General features: G+C 36.3%; 1 long non-coding RNA gene across 1 annotated transcript in view; it reads right to left on the bottom strand.

Annotated features, from left to right (window-relative positions):
* Nucleotides 1-27,214, bottom strand: part of LOC128943346 (uncharacterized) — a 415,897-nt gene that overhangs the window by 309,960 nt on the left and 78,723 nt on the right. Inside the window, exon 3 of the long non-coding RNA XR_008483692.1 lies at nucleotides 6,494-6,589. This is a non-coding gene — a long non-coding RNA (uncharacterized LOC128943346). The remainder of the gene's footprint in view (nucleotides 1-6,493; nucleotides 6,590-27,214) is intronic.

Here is a 27,214-nt window from a genome sequence, read left to right as displayed (position 1 = left end):
CCTTAGTATGTAAGTCTGTCTTCTAGGGCATTTACAGAACCACTGCCTGCACAACCCACACACCTCAACTGGTCCCTAAATTCTGGCCCATGTCTAAAATAATAGAAGGAGAATTTGCAAAACAGTCTTGAAAGGGTTTGAATGTACTAATGTGCTCTCTTGAAAGTCCAAATATAGCACAGAGCAGAACCAGAGAATAATTTGTGTTGGAAATCACAGAAGGTCACCTCATACAAGCCCTGCTCAAAGCAAGAGTCAAAAAGACAGGGCTCAGTCAAGATCTAAATATCCACAAGGAAACAGGGTAACTTGTTCCAGTATGTGATCACACTCATGGGGGAAAAAATTAAAATCCTTCTATTCAATGAAAATGTTTTGTATCCTAACTTTTAGCTGCTGTCTCCCCTCCTGTCGCTGCATCTCCCTGACAAGATTTTGGCTCTTAGAAACTATGTTGTTGACGAGGTGTCTTTTTCAGATCATCCCATGAGGTAGCTGTAGACAGCAATAAGATACCTACATGGCCTTCTCCACTTAGAGATGAGCAAATCCAGCTCTCATCCTCTCCTTGTATATAATGAACTCCAGAGGGCTTAATATGTAGTGGTTCTGATTACTAAACAAAATTTAATTCAAAGAAGCCTTGGTGAAGGACAATTTCTGAGACTATTTAAAATCAGAAGTGAAAATCACTTACTAGCATCATTTACAACTCCAAAGCACAGCTCACAGCTGTCCCAGTTATGTTCTTATCAATCTCTTCTGGACAAGTATTCTCAAGTCCTCTACCTCATCTAATGTTTTCTAATTCTCCTCTCATGAAAATTTACTCTCAGGAAGTCATTGAGAGTTCACAATCTAATTAAACAAAAACGCTGTACGATAAAATTTACCACAGATGCATCAACCATGCTCTTTAACTAGAGCTGAGATTATCAAATTTTAAAATTCCTGATCAAAATCTAGGCCACTTTAGAAACCTACAAACAGTGTGTCCAAAGCAAGGAATAATGAGGTTCTGTCCTTGAAAAGTCTTCTGGACTTCAACACACTCCATTACCATTACCACTTAGAACAAACCCATAGTTTTAATCCATGTGAACACAATGAAGAGTTTGTCTACTATTCAGGACATTTTACATGACTGATATTATGTATGTATTTTGCTTAGGCATTTAACTCTCACTTTTTACTTCTCAGGGAAACGTGAAAATTTAAAGTTCATATTCACTGGACAACTATCCGGTGTAAAATTCCACACCACTGTAAAACTGTCCCTTCTAAAATAGTACCTTTATGTCATTTTCTATGCTTTTAATACTACTAAAGTATTAGTAAGTTATTAATTACTAAAAGAAAAATTTCAGCCTTGGATATCAGAATCTCAGACCATATATTATAAGTCACAGAATTCTAAATATTGTACTACTAACATTTCTCCCCTAGATATCCCATTTTTTTGGTCATGCAAAGATATAGCAAGACTGCCTACATATACACAACAAACAGCTGGAAACCTACAGCCTGCCCTCCTTTTCAATACATATCACTTTAAAGACAGAAGATTAACAAATGAATTTGCCTTGCAGGGTAGAAGAAAGCCAAAACACTGCCACTATTTCATTCTGTGTGGAGAAGCAAAATTCTTATATTAGAGTAAGAATAGACAAGGATGTGCAGGCACAGTATGACAGACTGCAGACATGATCCTTTAGGGTCACAAATCTCAGGTATGGAATTGGCCATGTAGAATGGCCATCTTCTCTTGCATTTACCACTACCCACAACTGCTAAGATCTTTCCTAATTTCTCTAAGCATTTTCTAAGCTCTTCCAATAACTGTACAGCCAAGAATGAACAAAACTTCAGGACTTGGGGACAGGGAAAATGAGTGCTTAAGAGTCCTGCTTCTCCTCCTTTTCATTGTAGATTGCCCATCCAACATAACTGATTAATCCCCCCAAAAGCACTGAATTACTTCAAGAATATTGATGCACTACCCTTACACCAGTGCTTTTAAGTCTCAAAGATACTCAAATTGGTATTTAAAGAGTACTTCCTGGAGAATTTATAACATCCAAATCTCCCACATTGAGAACAATAAGGTTTCATGAAAAGGAATGAAGAAATATAGCCATTTAAATTGTTCAACATCATTAAAATACTCCTAACTAGCTACTCCTAGGTGAAAAATACTACAGTTTCACAGACTAAATATTAGCACCTCCTTAGACAGACTTTAAATAAAGCTTAAGTGGGATGTCAATGACTGAAATATGCTCATGTTCCCTTAGCTTCTACCGAGAGCATTTCCTCTGACTCTAAATAGGAGTTGTCTAATGGCTTTGACTAAACTGCATTTCTGAACCTTAAGAAAGCAGGGTCTCTTCTCTGACAGCTTCTTTTGCTCTGATGTTAAGAGATGTTCAATTGCCTATAAATGCTTTCACTAGCCACTATAGATCAGATTTCCAGAGGTACTGCATACCTGAACTCTGGCTTCAGAGGGGAGCATGGAGGACAACTGCAGCTATGTACAGCCCAACATCTTCATCACTTATATACTACACCAAGAGGCACCAAATCATCACTATCAGGTGTCCTGCACACATGAAAATTGTCAGGCCTATTTCAAAAAAGTTGATGTGAAGTGCCCCTGTGTCCAATTATCTGAGCAAGTAAATGTCTTTGCTCTAAAGAGGTGGACTCAAAGAGCAAGGGCTGATGCCAAAAGCCAAGGGCCAAAGCTGTGCAGAGAGTGCAGGATTACCAAGCAGTAGTTCTGGAGTTCAGAGCAAGGGTAGGGATTAGTTCCATGCTGTGCATGTGAGGAACAGCAGTGTCAGTGTGCTAAGGAGATAAAGACAAGGATACAAGTATTTCCTAGGCACAGCACAATAGTTTCTGGAGTAAACATTCTTTGAAAGCTCATGTAAGTTCCTATGAAGTTCCTTTCACAAGAAAACACTTTAGATATTTTGTTGAATACACTCATAACATCAAATACTACCCTGACTCTGGTTAAAATTTTGCTGAAATTCAACTTTCTGTAATACTTAAATCTACATGGACCGTCTTCATTTCAATAAAGTGGTCCAATTTCTGCCTCCTTAAGCCTCTCTCTACAGGAGAATTTACATAAAACATCAAATTCATCAAGACTATTCTCTGTATGTAAAAGCAGATTTCTGGAAAAGCACAGGCTGAAGGCTACTGGTGAAATTGCCATTCCCTCAGGCCCAGGTTCTGTAGACAATAAATCAGTTGATTAACATAAGCCAACCCACAGGCAGTTCCAGACTGCCACAAGCAGACTGTTCCCAGTAATTCCATTGGTTTAAAGTTTGTCCATGGTCCCCTGCATGTCACAATGTGGTTGCTGAACAAAAGCTCACCTATGGCAAGCCTGCTCTGCTTCCTTACTGAGCAGCTGCTCACTTTTTAAAACTTATGTTCCCTTTTTGTCCCAGCAACATCCTTCAAATCACATTTCTTCTTAACATTTATAACAATGCTGATATAAAGCTGTTCCCAAATGGCTGACATCAGGTCCCATCCTGTTATCTGAATTTCTCCTGCCATACCTAAAAAGTACCTTCTTGATAGATATAAAGGATCTGAGTGTCCAGAGCTGCTCCTGCTCAGACAAACTGGCATAACATCCCAGAATTCTACTCCACATCACTTACAACTTCAGTTTAATATACATCAATATCTGTGACTAAATGGTACCTCAGTGTTAGGAGAGGTATCACACTATCAATATGCACTCACAGCATGGATTCCAGGATACTCCAGTCCAGTTGTTCACTGCTGCTGATCCCACTTAGCATGCTAATTCCAACTCCTACTAAACCAGCAGGAAGACAAGACCCTAACTTGTTACAATTCATTTCTATATTGCTGAGGCCATTTCAGCTCACTGAGATATTCATTCAGAGAAGTTTTCATTACTCTTTGGTTAATGTGGCAGTTAATGTCCTTGAGCTCCATGTTCCTGTGTCCATTTAAAAATGTGGGAAAAAAATGGGTTGCCCTTATTTAGGATACAATCTCATAGTCAATCATTTGAAAATCTTAATTTGCAATTGCTGGAGTGGATAGTGAAACCATTTCCTGAATGATGCTGCTTGCCTTTCAGATTCCTCTCAGTATTGGAAAGGCTATGTTAACTCTGGATCAGTGTTCTTTAATAAAACAGCACAGCAGTAAACACCAAAAATAAGAGTTTCATGCTTAAGGTACTATACATTAGAAAAATGTAATGTTCTATCGATGTTTCTTGCTGTTTTATAGTTACCTGATATATGTTGGACTTTCAATCCTTTCTATGCCCTGAACATTCATTACATTTACACATTTTACAGTTCTCTAGTAATTTTGCAATACGTTTTCCTGAATCAGCTGATGACATTTAATGGAATGTTTAAGGCACAATATAAAACCATAAATGCTTTTGCTTATTCTGGGGGAAAAAAACTGTGCACGTAAATTGGTTTTCATATTAAAAACTATGTTGGTGTACCCAGCATTTTTGCTTCTGCTATACATATTAAAATATAACTAAATGCCTCTTATGCAATACTGCAGCATAAGTACAAATAACAAGCATTTGTACTTTACAAGCAAGCTATATGATTAAGGGGCTATTAATGAAGTGAAACAAAACCTCAGTGCTAGAATGTAATAGTCCATGAAATTCTTATGGGGAGAAAGAGAATCTGCAGTGAATAAATATTAACCTAAATGCAAAAGAAAACATAAAGCAAACAAAAAAAGAAAGCATTTTTAAAGCCAAAATTTTGGTAAAAACTGCTGACTACTTAAGGAAAGTCTATTTGCATACCACAGGGCTCCATCTGCTGTGGAAAATATAGGCTGCAAGAATGATTTAATATTTAATAGAAGTAGTGGCCGTTGTTAATTATAATTTGCACATTTACAAATCAGCACTGATAGCAATACAAATTATGAAATATAAGGGTGTTATGCTGGATACTGGGGAAAATAAGATGACAGACAAAGTTAATGGAGTATCCCTAACAACAGCTCTGTCAGAACACATCAGAGAACTAATCCAGTTACTAAGAGTCTGCAATGGAAAATCTATTTAAAATATTAAAATGCTGTTTGGTAAAAGCTTTTTCCTAGTGCATTTTACTTAAACAGTTGCTTATTGCTCATGGGTCATTAGCTGTACACCCAGATGCATTCTGCAAACTGCTGTTCGAAAGAACAGTAGAAATTAAATAAGAAATAGATTTCTGCAGCATTTTTCCTGAAATCTAGAATCATCTAACTGCAGATTACAAACAGAAAAGTAATATCAGCTGCTTCCAAGATAGGTGCTCTTACTGCTGCTATAACTAGACATTTCCTTTCATTAAAAAATAAAAAAGCAACATGTTATAAAGCACTTGACTCATTTGAAAAATTTTCCATCCCTGGAACTCACTCCAAGTGCATTAAGAGCCCAATATGCAGAGAAAGTAATGCCAATACTGAAAACTTAGTTCTAGTTTAAGACTTAACATTACTTCAATTTCAACACTGAAACTATAAATAGACTCTTATTTAGTAAAACCACAGAAATTCACATTGATTGTTTTCATTAACCTCACTTTTCTTATCATCATGTAATATGGATTGCAGATAGAGACCATTAATGCTTTAATAGCAACTCTGCTCGCCGAGTCATTCATGCTGCTACTGATTTCTGTTTTCACATCAGGTAGGTGGTCAGTAATATAAACCATGAGGCAACCCTAACCCCATTTAATTCAGCAGGTAGCTTAGTGTTTATGTCACCTACTAGATACAAGGTAAATGTGCAAGGCAAGAGCCTGTAATATTCCCAGTATACAGTTCATTGTAAACCACAAGCTAACTGTGCTCCTGTGGTACAGACAAATCATATTCAGTCTGCACAAAGAGGTACAATAGCTGTCTCCTTAAAGTCCAATAGATTAGCAAGTACATATTCATCTGAAACTCTGGCCATGAGTTACCCTAGGCTGATCTAGCGGTGTTTAGCTTACAAATTCTGCTGAAAAAAGTCAAGAGTACCACATTTTAGCTGCAGTTTCTTTGGCCCATATATTGGATTTCTTCTTATTTCATGTCAACAAAGGAAGGATGTGGAATTAGGCAATTAGATATGCTGATGGAAATGGTCTGGGGAAGCCAAAACTCCTGTTTCAGGGGCACAACACATCAGTTATGACAGAATCATGAACCTACAACTATCTTTCTGTTCCTTCTGTTGTTAGCAAATATCTTTTTTTCTCTGATCAGAAGAGTTGCATTTTGTCTTCACCTGGTTCCTCATACCACTAGGTGGATAATTAAACAGAGTTAATACTTGTTTTGCTGGAGTACAATTTAAGACATGCTTAGATGCATGAATTTGAATTATACAGTGTCAGTTTCCCTTCAAAAAATGTTATTTTTGAGCACCACATGAAAGGCAGTATTTCAATGCTAAAAAACATACCTTCTGGTGCAGAAGCAGTATCTGCCCATTTTTAGCTCCTCAATTCCTCCCTTTAGTAATGGCTTCAATAATTAAATCATTCTCACACACCTATGCCTGCAAAGAGGAAAAGTAGGCTTTGTTATTTTTGACTCCGAATCTCTATTTATTGTGCAATCAGAAAGGCAATTTGAATGGTATCAAAATTAATGCCCAACAACTGCATAAGATGCTCATGCTTGAATTTTTTAACAAACTATTTCTTTGTGCTTTTGGGACTCTAAGAATCACAAGATCTTGTACAAGATGTGTGATGATGGGGGAGATTATCCAGAATTTTAGGCAGCTTGTTCTACGGCAAGATGCCAAGACCTCATTTGACTGCTGATGTCCTAGTCTATAGTAGTTGAGGGCAATCTCTGCTTTTTGTTAGGCAATAATTCCATTTCACAAAGAAAAGTTGTCAAGACAAAATAATGATTGCTGCAAGTTCTTCTCTTTTGCAAAACACAAAAATCTCTGATTAGCCAAAGAAATAAGAAATGATAAAATAAAGATAAAATGGTTCAAGCAGAGAATGCAATTCTGGTTTTATGAAAACCAGACCAAAATAACATCACTTCCAGATATTTTTACATTCTTTTTGTGTCATGCCAGCAATGTAAAGACTATCTTAACACATGGCTGAAAATGCCCTTGTCACCAGCAACTCCTCAGATCCCTACCATTCCTAGATCTCAGTGCATGAGTACTATGCAGAACGGAACAAAGAAGAAACACAGCAAGAATATGAAATATCCCTTTGGCATGGTTAGTAGAGCAGTTCTTCAGCAGCTGTTACTCAATTTACTGCTATCTCTATTTATACTAGAGATTGCTGAAGGAAAAAAAACCTCTAGGTTCAAGACATCAGAAAAGCAGAGAAAGACCACCCATTCTTTTTTTTTATTGTGTGAAGTGTTAATCTGGTAAGCACATGAAATTCCATCCTAAACAATAAAAAAAAAAAAAAAAATGGTTTACTAACCTATCATTATTCCATAAATGCTGAGGACTAAACAAAGCAGTGTACAATATTCTGTAGGGGTGGAGAAACAAGAAAATTAAACTTAGCAAGTACTAGCACAGCCTGTGTTGTTGTTCATCCTGGCCTGATGAGTCTATGTCATTTTAACATGTACATGCTCATTTATTATGTCACAGGTCAGATCAAACAGCCACCCAAATTGCAATTTTCAGAGCTGGAATAACATAACTCTCATTTATTCTTCAGAAATCTCTTGTAGCAATAATTTTCACTCTGGGTCAAATATACACTTAGCAAAACACATCTAACAAATTTATGGGTTTTCCTCTGAAGTCAGCAAAGCATTTTCACACAATAGTCCATAATGAGTATAAAGAACCTGCTCTATTTACTAGGCATTGTAATTTCTTGCTCAGAAAACACAAAAAAATAGAAACACATAGGAAATTTCCTCCCCTAGTTGGTCTCTTGATAGCAGCACAAAAGGAATAAATGATTGCATAGATGTCAAAGATGTCCCCTTTTGCATAATTACTGGCCAGGATAATGAAAGGTTCTGTGACACAGACACCACTGTTTCCTAGTCCAGTAGGTCAGTTTTTCCTGAAAGGTACCTAAAGCTCTTGTTTCTCCTAGGTACCTAAAGCTCTAGTCCCATCAAATACATTTTGTTGTAGAGAACAAAAAGTAGAATGGTCCTTTCTGAAGATCAACAGTTTTCTGCAGAATGACAGGCAATCAGCTCCATGGAAATTCACAGCAATCTGGCATCCCACACACATCACCATTCACAAAGTCCTTGCTACTAACTATATTTGAGATCCCAGCAAATCCCGGAAAGCCTCAGAGTTAGGAAAGTACAAAAAGTGGGCAATAAAAATTTAGAGAAAAAGTTTGGCTTAAACAGTGGCAGAAATAGACTTGGATGTTGGATTTGGATGCTTCCTGCAGGCCACAGAGCAGTTTGAAGGAGTCTAAGTCAGGCTGAGGTTTAGCTGGTAGCCATTCCAGATAAGATATGAATGGTGTTCTAAGGGTAAAAAAAACCTCATGAACTCCCCTCAGTACTATGCCATCTGGACCTGTGATAATTCTCTTGAGTAGAAAATATTTCCTCTGGATTTCTTGCTTTGAAGTTTCCCAATATAATTTTTTTGATCTTTGCAATAGAACCCAATGTGAACTTTTTAGTTGCAATACAATAATACACGTTAAGATACTAAGGAAAAATAAAGTTTCATTAATTACATTCACAGAATATTTTAAACTTGCAGTGTGTGAAGGAAAGACTGACCTGGACTCTTTATTACACGGCAGCCTATCAAGGAGAGAGACACAAGGGACAGAATAGAATCTTCCATTCAGGAAGTACCAAGTTAAACCCAGAGTTTTTGGTGTGATCCACATTAGACATGACCACAAGCTCAGTATAAAGCCATTTCCCCTTGTCCTATCACTACATGCCCTTGTAAAAGTCTCTCTCCAGCCCTCATGTAGGCCTTCTTTAGGTACTGGAAGGGGCTGTGGGGCGCCCTCAGAGCCTTCTCTTCTCCAAGAAAAAAAAAACAAAACAAAACAAAAAAAACAACAACAACAACCAAAACCCAATAAAACAAGTCCCTCAGCCCATCTCATACAGAAGGTGCTCAAGGCACCTTCTTTATTTTGGACAAGTGTTGTTCTAATTTGCAAAATATATGTAGATAAAAGTACCTGACAGATAATGTCTAAATTAGGCATGTGGCAGTGGAAAATTCAGCAAAAAGGAACATATCCAAATAAAAAAAATCAAAAAAGACGGCAACATAAAATAAAAGTATGGCTGCTAAACGTGTCTTTTTATTATTGTCAGTGAGTTTCTTCTACATCCTTATTGATACTTTCACCTGTCATACTGCTGCCATATAACTCTAGCCATGACATTCATCCATGTTGTTTACTTGTGGCATCTTTCACTTCCTAATGGGTCTTTTCTCTTTATTTAGATCTAACATAAAAGCATCCTTTCAAGTTTGCTTTTAAAGAGGAAAACTATTTCCCCAAACTGAATCAATTAAATGTCTAATATAGGTGTCTAGATTAGTGCTTTAGGCTTTTTATCTAGTCATACATACAGAGGCAAAGAAGAGCTCTGAGTAATCCCCTTGAAGTTTCACTAAAATGTTACTATGCCCCTAAAGTCTGTCACTTACACCACACACCTAGAGCTAGACTCCTAAACAGAGTTTGAAAGGATGGAGTGAGATTTTCAGCAGCACTGACCTAACTTTACTGCAATTTAAGTCATAGGAATTTTACCATTAACTTAAATGTGACCATTTAAGGCAACGCTAAGTGCTTCTGAAAATCCAATCTGTAATCTTCTTTAAATTTATGGCTAGGCAAACTGGACCAAAAAAAGAATAGCTTTACAATCATTACTTCTTTTTAAATCTACACATCAGCCACATGTGAACATGACAGTTTGTGCACATGTAAGAATAAATGCATGCATACATATAAATGAATAATATAAATGAATGCATGCATATACATACATATAAATGAACTGAATTTTTGTGTTGACAGATTATTTGCCAAGTTAAAGCCAAATGTGATTTGAAATTACCACGATATTACACTGAATAAAGAGGATTTATAATGGAAATACTAAAAGAACCTCTGTAATAGTGATCCTGCCAGGCACTCCTATAACAACATATATTTCACTCTTTTCAGTTAATGCTATTTTTCTTTCTCTGTATGTTTGAGAACAGTAAGTGAAATGTTAATTTTTTAAGTCAGAACCATCTAGCTAAACCATCCAAATCGTTTTTGTATACAGAGATTTTATTTGTAATCTTTCTCTGCAAGCTGCTTTGTTAAATCCTAATGACAACTTTTATGCATAATGCATAAAATAAACTTTACCAATGTTTAAAACACTTTTATAAACATGTAAAACCCCTTCATAAGTGAGATGACACACTGCAGGGCATGCAGTTGCAGTGCACTGGGAAACCACACTTCCTAGATGACTGAAGGCATCTGCTCCGTGCCATTAATTTCTCAACATCGAACACACGTAGTTATCTTAGAACAGCGGTGCATCATATTCTGGACTTTTTTATTAATAGAGACGCACATTTTACTGCATGTATAATAAGTGTGCTGTGCACATCTACAATCCTTTTCCTTTTATTCTAGGAACATCTGTATTTTCTCAAGGAATGGGGAGAGACGAAGACAGCAAGGTAGCTTTTTACCTAATCAAAACACTATTTTAGCAAAAAAGTATCTATAAAAATGTATGCTAACAAGGAGTCACTCAAAAATGGATGGTATAAATCTTCCTTATGCAAGAGGCAAATAAATCAGAATAATAACAATGTATCACTAGCCTATGTCACTGAAATGATTTGTTTTACTCCTTTAATCTTTACCATATCTAAACTGACTATAATAAATGAATAATTACTCTGAATGCAGTGGAGTTAATTGAAAATCTGCTTGAAGTATAAAACCAAGAAATCATAACAACAAATACAAGGTTTAGCCAGTGTTTAGGAACTTGTCTTTGTCAATAATTTTTAAGGTTCAGTGTAAATGATACTGTTTACCATCGTACATCATCTAACATTACTTCAGAAAGTCATGAATTATTTCAGACTTCCATGAATATTAACAATCTTTAGAGTCATGGTATTTCATCAGCATACACCCAAGTATTAAAGTCTTATGGGGTTTGACTTTTCAAAATGAAACCAATTTAATTTGGGTTTGTTTTATTCTCAAAACCTGATTTCTAAGTCCAGAGAGGTGTATACTTTCATGCATATGAAGCTGAGGCTTTCTTCAAATGTCAAAGGTATGTCACCTAACACAGGGACAGACTGTTTGTCAAAGCACACACCTGTACATGCCCTTCCTATTATGTCCAAAACAATTGGAATCCTGAGAGGAGCATACACTCCCAAGCAAGGGGAAGACAAAATTTGCTGGTGGTTTCTTGCTTAAAAACACAACAAAACAAGACCTTCCTTGGAAACTGTACAGTTTTGGACACTAATCAAGTGGCCAAAACAAAAAGTAAACAAATATTGTTTGCATGAAAGTCACTGCTAAAAGATAAACCAGTCATTCTACTGACCAACAAAAATTAGCAGTTTCATCATCTTCTAAAAATTGTACATGCAGAATTCGCAATGAAGCTGACCAGCACGAATTCCTCTTTCTTTAAAACAAACACTTGGTAATAAAGGCTTACAAGAGAGCAAGTGAACTCACCCAGTTCTGTCTCCATTGAACCTGACCTGCAGATTGCTTGTTTCACCCCTACAACTGTTGTCATAAATTTGACTAGGGCTGAGATTAAAAAGAAACATGATGCATAAAGTAGCTTCAACACAGAATACATGAGAAGAAGAAAAGCTGGCGCTCTTCCCATACACACTCTTGTGCTGTATCACTTTATTCATAATGCAAATCAGAAGCACCAGATTTGAAATTAGGTTACCACAGCAGAGGGCAATACGGCTCTCACATATGTCCTTGGCAAACTGCAGCACATATACAATTACTGCACAACAAAGTCACTGTGTTGGCTGCAAAACAGGTTCTCTGTAATCAATAACTTCACTCATGTAAAAGAAGGATCATATTTCAAGTGTTGCTGTTATACCACTGTCATCTCATACATACATAGTACCGCAAATTTTCTTTTCTTTTTTGGTTACTGTATAGGTTAAAACCAGCTTGTGCAAATGTTTTAGTAAATATTGCATTAAATAATTCTGAGATAAAATAACAAGCTAGAAGACACAGCAGTGCCAAAAGTTCTTGCTGACAGTCATCCCAGGCAGATGCTGATCGTTGCTGTAAAGGCTTTCCTTCCTACAGGTCATACTTTCACCATCTCTCTCATGGTAGCATCTCAGTTTTGAAGCACAATGAACCAAGGTTTTGAGTACATTTGCATACAGGAAATAGCTATTAACGTGGGACAGATTCCTGACAAATACACCTAAAACTTCTTTGCAGAGTACATATTTTACAAAAGTTTGCATAGTCAGAATGTGCATCCTGGAAAAAGGACCAGTGCAGTGTGTGTAAATTCAGCCTAAGCAGACCAAACCTAACTAAAACCAGCAAGCGACAAATACCGTCAAGTCTATCTCTGTACATCAAGTGAGAAGGGACATGCCTGAAGCAGCGAGGTTACTTTATTCCATTAGCCAGAAAATATTTTTTCTCTCACTAAAATCCAGAAGTTGGATGCACTCCTCTGACCTAACTTGCATCCAGATGACCCAACAAGGGAGATTCATGCTATGCCAAATACTTGCTGATGGCAAAATCAGGAAGAAATCCAAGACTCTTGGGTTTAAATCCAGCTTTGTGGAGGAAGTTGTAGCTTCTCACAGTAAGACTGCCTATTGTTCTTTTGCCTCAAAACACATTGTATTCCTTGTTGCTCTGACACATTCATGCTACGTCTGCACTCCCTTTCATAACACCCATCCTCTTCAACACAAATCTCATTTTCACTACTAAAATAGGTTTCTTTTTTCCTCCTCTCCTCCATTTCTCATGCTTTCCAGTAATGAGCTCAGAATATTTTTCTGCTTTTCTCCATGTTCTGTTGGATTGCCCCAGCAGAAGTTGCCCATACCCAGCCTCACAGTTATACCTGTAGCTGTGGGGACAATCCTATTCAGCGTTCCTTGAGGCCTGTACCATGTCATACTCTGTGCAAATTAATAATTTAAGGAATGTAAATAGCAAAAAATAGAAACATATTTAGGACAAATTTCCACACCAGCATAACCCTGAAAAAACTCAACATCCATGGCAGAAAAACTTTTCAAGAATATTCTTCTTCGAGCTAACAGAGAAACTGTTTCCTCATAACCTTATGCTTGAAAATGACTTGAGTGTTAGAGCTTATTCGTCAAACATACTGCGTTTGGGACAGACGCCTGACATGGAAAATGCCAGCTAAGACAGGGAAGTTTGGTACAGTTAGAAACTAGAAATTCAGCAATAGCAAGAAATGACCATTAACACTGGCTTATTTCTAAACTCTGCTGGTTGGGACAAGAAACACGATGAGAGTCACACATAAATGTGTGACTTCTCAATTGGTGCTTTCAAACGACAGCAGGGACTCAGTGCTTGTAACTAGAAAAGAATGAAGACCTTGCAATCTAAAGTGGACAGAGAATGAAGATTATGTCTTGTGTGGCACTGGATGGGGAGCCCTGAAGCTTGAAAGGCACAGACTGTGACAGTGTGAGCTACAGAACCGTACAGGGCTGGAACTAGAGACTAGCACGTTTGGGCAGACAGGAATGTGGAAAACTCGTGCTTGGTCATCCATTAGAAATGGATATTACCAAAGGAAACCTTGTCCTCTGACTACAGACCCCTGCAGTTTGAGCTCTAGGCAGGCTGACTCTTATCTGACAACCACCTTCTGCCTGGCTAACATTTGAAAATGGGAAGATTTTTACTTTAGGATTTGCTTTCTAAGATCAGATATTCACTGAAAAATTACATTGAAATAATGTCTTTAAAGAAGAGAATTGAAAGAAGATGTTCCTTTAATATTCAGAGTAAAGGGTAACATAATTAAAACTAGATATTAAAAATACTGTAAAATTTCCTTAAAAGAAACTCCAAACAAACAATCAAAAAGATAAGAATTGAAAGTCAAAACCCCTGCCCTGAAATGTACACTTTTTCATCTCTCAGGAGAATAAATGCAGTGTAAAAGAGGTGTAAGTAGAGATAAAATCCATTCTTCTGAGTTTAGTTTTCTTGACAAAGTGTAGCATGTCATCATGAGACTATCTTATTCTTTCATAAGAATTGGTAAGTCCTATTAGAGGTCTGTGGAAATGATCCCTAATAACAAAATCTTCATAAAACAAGGAATTCTCGTGATTAAATTCTTACTGCATGAGTAGACATAAGTAAATGCTCAGCTCAGTGTAGTTCAGAAAATCATACATATGGGCCAAGATATGCCTTTTAGAAATCACATCTAAAATAAGAAGAGAAGAAAAAGATAATTTCTTCTGAAATAATTTTATTTTTCACAAGAAAGCAGAAACATATCTATCAGAAGAAGAATTATAACAAAGTAGCTGGAAGACTGGAACCTCTGTAATATATTGCACATTTTAATCATATTTGATACAACACTCTTTATATGGATATCAATTACACTAATGACTCTTACATAATACTCCTGGGTGCCTAAGGAATGTATATTTTCACATCCCTTTTGTCATAAAAATAGAGAGTAGTTCTATACACACACTAAAGTAGTTTCTTTCATTTTTATATAATGAATGAGTAACACTGTAAAAAAAAGACATTTTACCCCATATTAGTTTAGCAAACAGAAGAGATTTCACATATGACAGTGCTAAATACACTCTTAAGCTGCTAATAAAGGCAAAGCCTGAGGGGAAAAATTCTAATGATGAGCAATGCCAGAAGTTTTTATTTCGGGATCAAAAGTAAAACTGTTTCACTTAGGTATAGTCTTAGAGGCATCATACAAGAAATCAGATTTTCCAATAATTTTTATCTCTAATAAAATCACTGGAATTAATTTAATTAATAATTAATCACTGGAATTAATTAATTTTATCTCTAATAATCACTGGAATCATTAATTAATGATTGAGCATCATTACAGGACTAAAAAAATGCTTTTAAAGGTACTGCTAGTTGCACAACTTGTCTCTGTGCACTTTATTGCATACTGAAAACTGAGAGGTTTCTGTAAATGATCTACACTTTCCTAATCAACTGCCTAGAAAACACTACAGACTCCACAGTACAGCATAGAGAGCTGGCAGGACACAGGACTTATTCTCAGGGAAAGAATCAGAGAATCAGTTGAAAGGGGAAGCCAGTTTCATCACAGATTTCTGAATTTTAACACATGAACTTCAGCACTTTCTCTGAGCTGGTCCTACCATAAATACCTGCAAAAATAAAATATCTCCTGCCTAGAAGTCTTCCTAATGCTTACACGGGGAACACCAGTGGGCAATGACAAAGGTGCTGTTAGTGTACATAGACCAAGTGTGGCCTCACTAACAGTGCTCTACCCAGATTAACCCATCACAATGGGTTTTTCTCAGACCTCTGGCTTCTCTGATAACCTAAGTAATAGCATGGCAATTAAATTTGTCCCAACTTTTCCCTTAATTTCAGCTGCTTATGAGATTTTTTACATTTTTCTTTATCCCAAGTTCAAAGCCCAGTAATGGATCTCTCAGTGATAATTAAATCCCAATAACACTGTGAGCAGGCAGGAATTTCATGGTGTTTGTACAAAGGGGAGCCTGGTAATAGCATAGCTCTCCAGAACCATACATTGCTGTGTAATGCTGTGGAATTTGCTGTCCTCCTGCAGCCCCTCTTCACTTGAAGAGTTTTTTAATCATCCATAAAAACTAAAGAAACCTCATAGGAACCTGAATATGGCAAAGCAATTTGTATTCGTGCATGTTTTCTCAATCTTACTTTTGACCTTCTGAGATAACGTATAAAATACATGTTGGATTGCTTCAGATGATTTTTTTCATTTGTAATTATTTAACATTGATTTTGATTCAGCTGGGTGAAAGCTGATGTGCCTTTCTGCCTTTCTCATTTTGAACAAAAAAGTAAAACTTCTGGATATTTAAATATTAAAAAGTGACAACTGCATATGCATAGCAAGTAACTACCTCTCCAAGATACTTCAGAAAAATTGTGTTTAGTAGAGTACTTGTGATAAATTATGTATTTATTGTAACAGGGTCAGAAGCTGTTACAATTTAGTGCTCGGTCAAAAATTCACTTTTTATAAAAAGTACTTCAGTGTCTCAATGTACATTTAAATGAGAACTTGGATGCACCAAACACATTGATTTTCATGTGATACAAGTTAAACATCTGAGGTCAAATTTTGCTGTGGCTTACATTGGTATAAAAAACCCGAAGCATAGTCATCCTACCAATTTCCATATATTTTGGTCTTTCCTTAGAGACAAAAATATAAAGAAGTAACGTGGAAGTTGGCACCTATTTTGCAAGAACAGGTAATGTGTACATCGTGCTGTTGTTGTGCTAGCGAGCAATGCAGGAGAAAGGCTTCTAACAAAGCAAATGGATGAAAGCCAAGTGGCACTAAGTGAAATACTGGGTTTGCATCTTAGAGAGCTGAATTTTAAAAGTTAAGATTCATGAGCCTGAGCAAATATTATGTGATTAAAAATTAGTTCTCAATGTTAATTCTTTAATTTTTATAAACTTGCTACATTTTTAGTACATCCTGCTGTCCCCAGTAATAGCTACTGGAATTATTTACATTAAGGTTTTTTTGAGGTGCCCATAAGAAACTTCAACAATGTCACTACTATTGTAAACTTTTGAACTAGCAGAAAGAGGAAGTTCTTAACTCACAGAACTTTCCTTTCTGCATCACTGTATATCTTGCTGAGGTTTTGCATAATCAAACTTGCAGAAAAAGAAAGTGTCCTGTCTCTGCTGAGCAGTCAGCAATTACAGAATGTCAAAACATTATCTGCAGACCAATACTGTTTGTAATCTATAGCTGAGTCTGTGCCCAGTCAAAGAAACTGAAAAACGGTCCTTAATGTACGGAGAGCCCCAGTGCCAGCCAGCCTGGATGGGAAAGAGAGAAAGATGCCTTGGATCACTTTGTGATACCCATCTGACCTAGCTCACAGTTCAAGTACACCATGCCAGGAAAGCAGGCTTTTCCTAAAGTGTAGTCATTTAGACCTAACATTCCTCACATTTCAGGAACAAAAGTTGAGATTTCAAATTCTCATCAGGGACCAGGGTAACTGTTAGAGATTCATATAGCCATAGAAATGTGCTTCTCTTTTTCCACTAAGAAGATATTTAAAAGCTGCTATGATTGCTACTCATGGAATGCATTGAATGAGACAGAAACCAGGAGAAAAAAATGAGCAGGTGATCATGTAATATGGTTCTGCCATAGTGAATATGCAAATAGAGGCAAGTGTAAGTATCACAAGCAACCTAGAGCCCAACATCTCCTAATTTACAAATACTTGCCTGCAGACAGTACTGCAGCACAACCACAGTGTTCTCACAGTGCAAAGGTTACATAGTCTGTAAGAGTAGCGAATGCAGTGCAGTGGAGATGCTCAGGAGAGCTTAAATTTACTAATTCCAATCTTGCTGTAGCACTTTGAAAGCTACTGCCTGCTGCAAAGTCTTCATGACAGATGGGGTTAACCAGCCCACATTAAGGCTCTTGCTGCTATAAAAAGACAGCCACAGTACCTACTTTAAAGTTGGCTTCCATGCATTGATCTCATACTGCTGTCATTGCTCTGTTGAGTAGTCCTTATTACACAAAGGTAATCTAGGAATACTTATTTTAATATTATTCTTTCAAATGGAAATTAATTTACAAAATTTCTTAAACTCACTAAAGTACACAACAAAGCCTCATGTCCTCATCATAAAATTCTCTCACCCATAAATAATAAACAAATGGCTTTTCTATTCTGGAGCATAAGCTCCAGAAAAAGTTGTCTTCTTCCCTGGCTCTAGGCAGCAATTGCTCCAGCTGCACTGTTTTTGCCACCGTGCTAGCCAATGTATGGTGGGTTTTTTGGCTAGTAAAGAGTACAGCTATACCTGAAGTACAACTGGATGCCTGAAACACTGACTATATAATCATTAGACACTGAAATAGACATAGTGCAGCCTCTTAAATACGGTTCAATACGTGCATGTATACATGCATTTGCCTTGAAGCACCTATTCCAAGAAAGGAATAGCCAGTACAAATCATTAATTTTATAATATACAGGTGGAGATGAAGAACATCACTGAAGGGGGGAAAAATACAAAATCCTAAAGCAGTTCTTAGTAGAGTGCTAGAAACTTTCCTTTCCCTAATTTGGGGGCCAAGTACTTTTCTGGAGATACACCTCTACCTACTCTTTCCTGGATCAGAGCAAATGAAGTTTGGTTTCTGTAAGGACATGCATTTGAGGAAAAATTAAGGCAAGAACTGAGTTTTCATTAGTTAGGATTTTCTTTTTAATTTCAATTTATTGCATAACTGATTTTAGTAAACTGAACCTCAACCCTAGTCTTCTGTTGGTGTGAAAAACAGAGAGGGAATCAGCTTACGTTTCTTTAAAGTTTCTGTATTGAATGAATTTGGGCACATTTACATTTCACATGTACCCCAGGTTACACTGACAATGCCACAGAAGCAACACTGACTTTATTGCTCTCACATTACACTGAAACTGCAGTAGAACCTGTCTGCTACATGTGTACTTTGGATTCCTTAGTTGTTTGATCACATTGATGAAGGGATATGCAATCAATCTCCTACTAAGACAGTGAGTAGTATTGGCCATAACTCATTACTCCATCAAAGGATTTGGCATTTCAATCGATGGGAAATGATGTGTGATCATTCTAATTTATTATACATCATTTCCCATCAATCGGTGTGCTGAAGCTTTGACATAATAAGTAGTTACAGACACTGTCAATCATTCTTGGTCAAATACCTCTGAATGCTGCCATTTGATGCACCTTCAGCCATTCATCCAAACTGCAAATATTCACCCAAGACATTCAGCAATCAGACTGCAACTAGAAGTCCATAAAAAGACTCACAAAAGTGCTTAGGAACATCTCAAAAGCTTTAAGATGTGAAACTGAAGAAAAAAAGGCTTTTGAGGAAAGTGCACTTTCAAAAAAATGCATAAAAACTGAGGAACAAAATCTCTAGAGGAACAGTGTCCAGCTCAAAAAAGACTGAAAAAGTGCAAGCTTCAGTATTGCGCTGGATTTTGGCAGGACCCTCTGCTATGCTGGCCACCTCTTACTGTGAGAAGGAGCTAAATTCTGCTGATTTGTGTCAGCACAGTTCCTTTTGTCTTTTTTTGGAATTGTATGGGCATGTAAACCCAGGCCACAATAAATCTTTCCCCTACTGAAAAGACTAAAACTCTTTAAATCTGCCCTGAGCCTTAAACATTCCTTCCCTAACCAAAATTCCCTTTAAAGGAGAACTTTTTCCAATCCAGAAGTGTAATAACATCCACAATCATTGTCAATTTACTTATTAAATAAAAACAAAACATGAATTCAGTGATAATTTTTCATCTGGACTTACTTTGGGAATCCATTACACCTAAAGGCCCCAGCAACTGTTTTCTACTAGATCAGTATGACACATAGCAGTTAGAGGTTTTTCTTTCACAGGAGTATATTAACCCACTTAGTTAAAAACAGTGGTTCTCCCTGAGAAAACACTATTCCTTTTTAAGCCAAGCCTGAACTCCCTCCTTAGGATTTATCTATATTTAATTCAGTCTTTGGATATGGCATACACTGTCAACAAAGACAGATAAAGCATTTGCGATAGCAAAAAACCAATGAAACGCTATCCCAAAAAAATACAACAACTTTCAAAGTCACAGAATTAGGCAAAAGCTGTGTAAGTAAATTCTATTGCAAGCCCGCTAACATCTTTAATATAGCAAACCCTCCTGTGATGTATTTCACATGTCAGACTAGAAGATTCAGCACACCAGCTCTAACTCCACTGACACATTATCCCACTGACCCTCAGACATTCTCCTATGCTTTTTTGGTTCTCTCCCTACAAGAGAACTCATGCTGTTCCTCTAATACTCCTCATCATTTTGCCCATCCTTTTCTTCATATATTGTCTTGTCTTCCTGTGTGACAAGCATAAAAGCTACTGTATTGAATTCCATATAGCAATATCTCATTATTGGTAAGCTGGTAAGAGAAAGAATTCAATGTATTGCTTTTATGTAGCAGTTTTATAAAAACTTTCTCCCTGCCCATCCATCCTTCCTATACTTTTTATTATATTTGTCAGCCTAAAATAATGCAATACTGGACAGCTTAATGTGGCCCCTAAATTGACCAGTTTATTTATTCTGTTACTATGAAATATTTTGATTTTCCTTTCTAGTTCTATTCACTCAGCTCCCGTACACTCTTCCAATCCTCTTACCAGCCGCCAGCCTGATCTTCCCTGACTATGGCAGCTCCCTGAGAAAGGCAACCTATACAACTATCAGATCTTCAAAACAAAAAACATTAATAAAATAAGATCAAGTTAATACTTTTTTTAAAAAATATGCCAATTTTTTCAAATATATTTTGGTGAATGTGTTGTGGTTTTCTGTGAGAAATGTTTCTGAGAGAGGCATCAGACAGACTTTGTCAAGGAAGTTTACACTCAAAGGGAGCAATCAACAGCCCATTCAGTGACTATGTACTCACTAATAATTCTGAACTTGCAAACACCAGTTGGAAATCTCATTTTAAGATTTCTAGTACCTTCTCTTTCAAAGAGAGAACATAAATGTTAGTATATCTAATCAACATATACAGTGTGATATCTGAAATTAGAAATTCAAATAAATGCAACAATCTGCTTGCCAACATCTCCAGACCAAAAATTATTCAGATAAAGTATTTGGTGAATAATTTTGAATAGCAAATTCATTTGAGAAAATCAAAGCAGCTCATAGACAATTCACAAATGAAAAAAAAGTTATACATGTTAAATCATTTATTATGAAGTACTTTTCATCTCTCTTCTGTTATTTGTTTTCCCATTCAAGGCAAGGACAGCTTCAGAAATGGGCATTAAAAGGCAAAGAAAAAAAACACCTATGCTTTTCTTACTTGGCATCTTCTAGTAATTCTTTAATATTTACCTATTTATTGAGAAGGGAAGAAGGTAAATGTTGACCCACCCAAGAAGAAAAACATCCACCCTAGTGAAAATATTATATACAAAGTTCCAGCCTGATGAGATTGGAAAGGAAAGGCCTATAGGCCTCCCAAATGCAGGTCTCATAATTAACAGACTTTCAACTATAGCTGCACTGCCAGGTGCAAATTTAATAACAGATTATAAGTGATAGATGAAGTGTACTTCCAGCAGCTGTTTATAATCCCAAGCAAAAATCTTCATTAAGATAGCGTTAATGTTGTAAATGGTTATCTATTAATTTAAAATATTGCAAAATATCAAACATTACTCATTTAGAACAATCTGTTGAAAATTAAGTTAGAAACTATGCTGCAAATAAAGTTTTAATACATGAAGTTTTAAGTCAGACAATCCAAAGTCAGAATTAATGTCAAACTTTCTGCAGTCTTCAACAGCCTTTCCTGGGAATCACACAAGCTCCTCAGGAACACTGCTAAGTACTCCCTACACTCCAGCTGTAAGAGCAGTGTGTGGAGCTGCTGGAATGCAAGACTGCCACATTTTGTAGATCCACTGACATGCAACAAGAATGTCATCTCTGGCACCAGCTTTGCCAGAACTCCTGATCTGAGGAAGAATCCAAGCTCAGTAAGGCGGAGCAGTAGGTAAAACCAGCTCTGCTGAGAGACACAGAAAATCATGTGCTTCCTTATATTCATTATTTTATAGAACTTTAAGATAAACCAGTTTGGCAGGGAATAAAAAGAATACATTGAATATGCGTGACAAACCCCCATTAATGGTGCAGAAATGGAGAGAGATGTGAACTCTTATCTGGAGGAGACTCCCTTCTCGACCCACAGAGTCTGAGAGTTTGTGATACCACCAGTTTACAGTGCTCTCCTTTAGGAAATCTCACAAAAGCCTTTCTCACCTAAAGCTTCCATCCTGCTCATAAAGCGCCAGCCTCAAAAATGCCATGAATGGAACATCCCCATTTGCTCCAGAATTTTCCTCACACTGTCAAACAACCATTGTCTGCTACGTTTTTTGGGAAGGGTTTTTACACTGCTTCAGCAGGAGAAGCAGCACATGGGAACACCTCCACCACACCCAGACTTGCTCATAAATTGAAAAGACCCAAAAAAACCCCAAACCTCTATCCATTGGTTTTATACAGCATATTCTGTGCAGTCCTTACAAGACAGAACCAAACATCAGCATCCATTAGAAAAATTCATCCAAGAAGTTTTCCTGAAAAGAGTTGCCGAGAAAACCTTAGGATTAATCTCTACAATTCATGTTTTAATTCACATTTTTAATACATTTCTAAAAGAAGAAGATGAAAAACAACCACCAAGCTGCAAGATAAGCACTAGATTTGGAAAATCTACTAGGTACTATTAGCTAAATAGCTTTACAGATGCTTAGTAATGATTATTACTTAAATATGTAGAAATTCCTAGATAAAGCTACTGTAAATACATTTGTTTCCAAAAGAAGCTGGTTCTTCAAAGCCCCTTCCTTTCCTTCCTTACTTTTTTATATTTAACAATGTTCAGAACAGTTTCAAATGACACTCAAGTCATGACCAAAGATGTGAGCTGCTTTCAACAGCTTTACTATCTCAGTTCCCAACTACAGCAGAACTCCCTACTTCTAAAGAAAGTAACCTCCCTTTCAGTTAACTCTCCCTCCCTCCAGCTCAAATGTTTAAACCTCTTTGCTTTCCCCCTTGAGCAAGAGGAAGTGAAATTCCATTTGATCATCTGCATGATGAATACATGGGTAAAAGAGACGCAAAAATTAGTGGTTGTTAAGTAAAATTATCAATAAGCCATTAAAATAATAATTTAAATTAAAAAACTGCACTGTATCCTTGGATCTAAGTCTCTATTCATCCAATGCACTATATAAGAAATAGTTCATAGTTAACCTAAATGTTTTCTGTCCTCATATGTTGTCATCTTATTGCAAAAGTTCTGTACCTTCTCAGTGATTTCTCATGGGCAGCTATAGGCAGCACTAACTCCTTCTTCTCCACAGCAAACAAACTCCAACCCTCTTCTTACCCAGCTAACCCACTCTTCTATAGCACTCATCATTATTGGACACAGCTGTGGCCTATTAAGGGCAGGCCTGTTCCTAATCTTTGGTGATTAGTACAGCTCCAAGTCCTCAGGTGTGAGACTGCCTTCTGCACTATTTTCTTACATTCTATCCCTCCACACTTATATACTCTATGCACACCTTAAAATCATACATTTTCATGTGTACAGAGAAAAAAAATGTACTGTATAGGAAATTGTTGCCTGAGAGTTTTGTGGCCAAAATATAACTGTAATTTCTTACTTCCCCAGAAAATAATGCACTGCCATTTTGGAAAAGAATGCCAATAGAGTCGATGTCAGGTGCAAGTCAATTTCCCTCAAATTAAAGCACTGGCATACACAGTTTCTCCAGGGAAAAAATATTTACGGGAATTTCACCAGTAAAAATCTAGTACAACTCAAATGATTTGATCAGATTCTTTCTCCCTATATTTAATGTGTATAAAGAACACAATATATTCTCCTCTTATATTCCCCAATGTATTTGTGCTGGTCTTTTAGACCAGACAAATATATTCGGGAATATAAGAGTAAATCAGTAACTAAATACAGGGAAGTGTTGAGATGCTCAGATTATACCTTATCATGCAGATAAAATAATTTTAATTCAAGCAGAATGGAATGCTTAGGTGACCTTTTAATAGGACATACTGTTTATGAGGTATACACCCAAATCAGCTAAATGAGCAACCACTAAAATGTTTCTGAAGTTTCTCCCTAATAAATTCTGGAAAACAAATAATATTTCCATCAAAAACGGAGTCAAAAAACTGACTCAAAATATTAATAATTTCTGACAGGCCTTGCATGGTCTGCACCATTAGACATGAAAAATGTGATTAATGTTAATAACAGGGCTCATGTAAAAGTAAAGAAAAAGTGTAAATCATGGCTGCACAAATGTAATCTTTTATGTATAAGCAACAATAAATTATATACCAAATTGATGTTTTAAACTTAATAACTGCTAGCATGTTATGCAATTTTCAATTTTAAAATCACAGTATTTTAACCCTTAGTGTCAACCCCTGGGTAGTGGTAAAATATTCAATAAATGCAAACTGTGTGCTTCTCTTTCAGATGTGGCTTCTTTTCTTGACTTAAGGATTTTTTTAACGTATTCATTATTATGGTTTTTTCCCCCAAAAACCCAAATTTGCAGTCTTTAATTAGCCCACACATGAACCACATGAAGAAGCTGGCATAAGCAAGCAGAAGTCATTTTAAATGACGATTACAATGACACAGAAGGAGCAATTTTGGTGTTTCAAGTTAATAATATGAAAGATTTGCCCTCTATGATACATTATGTTAAAATCCCACTATGTAGCCACATTCAAATAAGATTCTTATTTAGATCAGAAAGATTAACAACTCTGAAAAAGCAATTCCAAACTATGAGACACTCATTTACAAAATACAAGTATAAATTTGTAACACATTCATAAGATTGGTTAAGGCATCAGAGTATGTTGCTTTGCCTTCCATATCATTTTTTACTTATAAATAAAATGCATGTATTTTAAGTCTAACAGAATCATTAAGGGGACAACAAGCTTAGAAACAAAATGACCATTCAAATATTGAACCCATTCCACTTATAATTCTAGTCTTTCAAAAGCAAGGAAATTGAGTTAAGACATATGCTGCCCTTAGCTGCATGTGCCTATACTTTTCCCTTAGTTAAAAGAAAGCATTACTCTCTATAGTGATTTCTACTTTGCTTCTATAATGCTTTTTTCTTCAATTTTATGCAACCTTTATGTTATTTCACCTTTGGAAAAGGGAAACTGCATTTTGTAAATAACTTTGAAAAGTTCTGCCTGTTCTAGAGAAGACACAGAATTTCCTTTATTCTTTTACCTTTAGAAAGATTTATGAAATACAGTTAAAAGACAGATTCAACCACAAGGCAGAACAGCTGGTTTCCAAACCCTAGAAGATTTCTGAGATATTCAAAGCAGAGGTTTTGGTTCAGTCAGTTACAGAAATAAAGGCCAACCATGAAAATTAGATCTCCAGTTAGATTTGGAAACACTCTCTTCCTACTAAAGTTAAGGCATTCTGATCTGCATTTAGATCCCTATCTGCTACAAAGACTACATTAATTTAATGTGTTATAACAAGAAAAATTCATTCTTGCCACAGACATTAAAAAATAAAATTCAAAGACAAACTATTCTTCAAAGGAAACAAGGGCCCCATCTGCTGATGTTTAAACGTACTACATTAACACACACACAACAGCTCTGCCAGAGATAAGGTAATGAAATGAATTGCAAAGACAAATCACCACATTAACTGTACTGCATTCTTCTGGTACCTTTTTATAGGAAAAAAAAATAGGTTTTAGGCCTTTGGGTCAATCAGTTTTCACTGATTATGAGAGCTTTGTCTCTGAAATAAAAATGGAAGACTAGGAAGGAAATTCAGGCAGGAACCTGAATTTGCACAGCAAAAAAATAAGGGAATATGGTCAGTCCTATATACAGCGCAACGAAATTATGTCTACATGCATGCAATAAAAAGTTATAAAAAAATAATAAACTACTACTATCCAAATGTCACCTTCAATGATAAAAACATGAATTATCAAAATGGCCAAAACCTCAACAGAGATATTAAAGCTGAACTCTGAGCAAGAATGAAAGAAAGCATCTGGGAAATGTAAAAGTCAAATTTTTCTGAAGTTTAAAACATCTTGTTAAAGAGTTTGGTAGTTTTTTATTGAGAGTTCTTAAAAGTAAGCACTGTTTTGTTTACAGAAATCCCATACATAGCAGACTTTACATTATGCTGGGATGAAAAATGGCAGTCAGCTTAATGAAGACAAAACAAATGTACTTATTATAGACAGGACTATTTCAAACATTATATCAACTATGAGCCAGCAGCTGAATTTATAATCTCATATGACTATATTCTGCAATAAAAAAGTCCATAATTTTGGAAGAAATAAAACATCTTTGTTTACATGGCTACGACACAGAAAAGGCCCATGCTGGTGTAGCAGAATGAAGCATGTGCCTGACCTCTCTCCCTCAGCCCAGCAACACAGTCAATGAACCTCTGATTAAAGCTGGAAAAAGCACTAAAGAAACTTCCTCCTGCTCTTCTCTCCTGGATTAGCCAGTGCAAGTTGGATGTTTAATTGTACAAGCTGTTCTACACCCCAGAACTGTAACTGTACTTGGGAGAATTCTGAAATCTGCTTTATCCCCCCTAATTGAGTTTCTGTGCCATAGACCTTGTAGGCATGTATGACATTGAAGGTGACCATTGTGCCAGACAGCAACCACTACAGGACAAAATCTCACAAACTACTGCCTTTCTCAGGAAATAAGAAATGTGCAATATATTTCCAGCAAATATTCCAACATAAGAATAAAAGCTAAGCAAATGTACTAGACTTGCATGCACCTTACAGAATTCTGGTTTTGCTACCAAAATCCTACAAAAGTGGATATGATTTCCAGCTGGGCAGTAATCAGAAGGCAATGTACGAAACATCTCACTGCATGGATAAAAAACAATAATTAGACTTCACTGGTAGTTAATTCTTCAGAAAATAATCCACACAACAAAAAACTGTCTTGATTTTTGACTGAAGAAATTAAAGTATTCTGAATATAATTCCAAGATGTGATAAAAAAGTTTAAGGCACAAAACAAAACCATAAATATAACTTCTATTTTAAAGTATAATTAGATACAGAGTAATTTTCTGGTATTTTCTTATAGCTGTTCCTTTAGTAGAGTTCCTCCCATTGGCTTTTGTATTATAAACCAAGAGATGTCCACAGTCCATTATGAGTACTGAACTGTACCTCAAGCTGA

The sequence above is a fragment of the Melozone crissalis genome, unplaced genomic scaffold (assembly GCF_028551555.1).
Source record: "Melozone crissalis strain CALT ecotype California unplaced genomic scaffold, PUWL_Pcris_2 ptg000045l_1, whole genome shotgun sequence".
Taxonomy (NCBI): domain Eukaryota; kingdom Metazoa; phylum Chordata; class Aves; order Passeriformes; family Passerellidae; genus Melozone; species Melozone crissalis.
Note: the sequence above shows the minus strand (reverse complement) of the source record. Positions and strands in the feature narration are given on the sequence as shown.